Source organism: Eptatretus burgeri, chromosome 4 (assembly GCF_056783735.1).
Source record: "Eptatretus burgeri isolate ZD-2024b chromosome 4, Ebu_testis_v1, whole genome shotgun sequence".
In the NCBI taxonomy this organism is placed as follows: Eukaryota; Metazoa; Chordata; class Myxini; order Myxiniformes; family Myxinidae; genus Eptatretus; species Eptatretus burgeri.
The window spans coordinates 3,165,369-3,167,659 of NC_140964.1; positions in this window are offsets into that span (position 1 = coordinate 3,165,369).

Below are 2,291 nucleotides of genomic sequence, written 5' to 3' on the forward strand. Positions count from 1 at the left end.
TTGTAGACCAATTCCAATAGCCTTTCACATCCCTTATGGAACAGGTGAGGCTAATAACAAAGCAATGAGAAATATAACCTGAATTCCAATATCTAATTGTAATAGACCACAGGTCCCATGTAAAACTTCACAAACCAAACAATTCTATTTCACTTATAAACATAGATGAAGATCACTTTTGGAAGAAAAATGTCATCTTGTGCTGGAAGTGCTTGTTAAGCTTTCAATTTGGCCCAAGGAACAATACAAGGAAGAAATAACTTAACATTCCAAACTCGAGGGGGAGCACTCGGGAGAGTTAGTGAACCTTGTATCTTATTCATTAAATATGATGTCAACAGTGCTGACAGAGTTATAGTTCTTTTCTCCAACATTTTTTTTTTTGGGGGGGGGGGGGGGGAGTTGGAAATCACTTAAAGCATGTAAAAATGCAAAAAAAAAAAAAATCGAAATTTTGTTGAAAAAAAAGTTGCAAATTTTTTTTTTCTCTAACAATGTTTTTTTGGGGGGGTTGGAAATCACTTAAAACATGTAGAAATGCAAAAAAAATTCTCTAACAATGTTTTTTTTGGGGGGGTTGGAAATCACTTAAAACATGTAGAAATGCAAAAAAAAAAAAAAGTTTTTTCTCGAACAATTTTTTTGGGGGGGGTCCAAAATTTAATGGCATGATCCTTGGACCATACCTAACCCCCCCCACCAAGTTTCGTCGAAATCCGTTGAGGAGTTTTTCCGTAATACTGTTCACAAACAAACAAACAAACAAACAGAAAGGGGTGAAAACAGTAACCTCCATCCATCTACGAAGATGGTGGAGGTTAATAATAAATTATTATCATTTCAATCAACTAATAAACAATGAGTTTCATTTTAATTCATTCAGTCCAGGCTTTTTTGCCTTTAACTTCGAACAATTATTTAACTCGAATTCACATTCACTTTGTGTTTGAAGCTTTGTTTATCAGTTCGTTTGTTCCCTTAATAAGTTTACTCCACCTGCAGTAAGTTTGATGTGCTCCTCATTCCTGTGCTGCTCTTTCTAATGGCTTTTCAAGGTTTTTACTTTTCAATGAAGTGCCTCAAAGACATTAAAGCATAATCAATGTGAAAAGCTGTTTGAAGTAGAGAATGAATCATTTTTTAAAAAAAAATTGTATACATTGACAAGGCTCGGATGAGAGCTAACACACAACGCACAACAAGGGGGGCATGAGACAAGAGGGGTGGGAGAGGGAAGGACAAAACAGTGGGGAACAGAGACATTAGGAGATCTGGGGAAGGGAGAGGGATGGGGCAGGAAACATGGGGAAGAGAAGATGGACATTACATGGATTTTCAGGAAGGAAAGCAGGGAATTTGAAGGAGGTGGGCTTGGGTGGATTATCGGGGGTAGAAAAGATCGAGGATTTGGATGGGGGATGATAAGAGGTGGTGATGAACAGCTGTTTTGAAGGCCTGGAGGGAAGAATGGGATTTAAGAGAGTGAGGGAGTTTATTCCAAAGGTGGGAAAAAGAGGAATGAAAGAGTGAAGGTGAGCGGTGATTCGTGATTTTGGTAGTTTTCCCAGAAGGGGGTTGTTGGCGGACCTTGAACGCCCTGCGGAAATATGGTGGGGACAAATCACAGACAGAGCGGGGGTGGTGAGACCGGAGAGGAGACGGTTGAAGACAGAAAGACCACTGACCTGCCTGTGGTGGGAGAGTGAGAGGCTCAAAGACTCAGCCTCATTGCGAGAAATACCAATGATCTTCAATGCCTTGGTTTCCACAGCGTGAAGCCGAGAAAGGTGAGAGGCAGGAGCACCAGCCCAGAGGGGAGAGCAGTACTCAATTAGGCTGCAGACAAAAGCTTTGTATGTGGTTAGGGGCTCAGGTGGGCTGAGGAAGGACTTTGCACGACGGAGGATTCCCAGTTGGCAACTGGCTTTGGAGGCGAGGTTTGAAATGTGGCTTTCCCAGGGAAAATCATGGCAGATAGTGAGACCCAGAAGCTTGAATGAAAAGTCTTCTTCCAGAGGATTGTTGAGAAAGTAGACAGGGTGGGGGGGGGGGGGTTCTGAATGGTCCTTTCGGAGAGACATAGTGAGAGTGTGAGATTTGTTAGGATTGAAGGACATGTTCCAAGTATGGGCCAGTTTGTGATTTTACGCAGATCTGCAGTGAGCGAAGAACCTGCTGCTTGCCGGTCTGAGGGATGACCGATGGTACGGCAGAGGGTGCAGTCATCAACAAAGAGATCAAGAGGATATTCTAGAGAGTTGGAAAGATCATTGATGAAAACCAGAAAAATA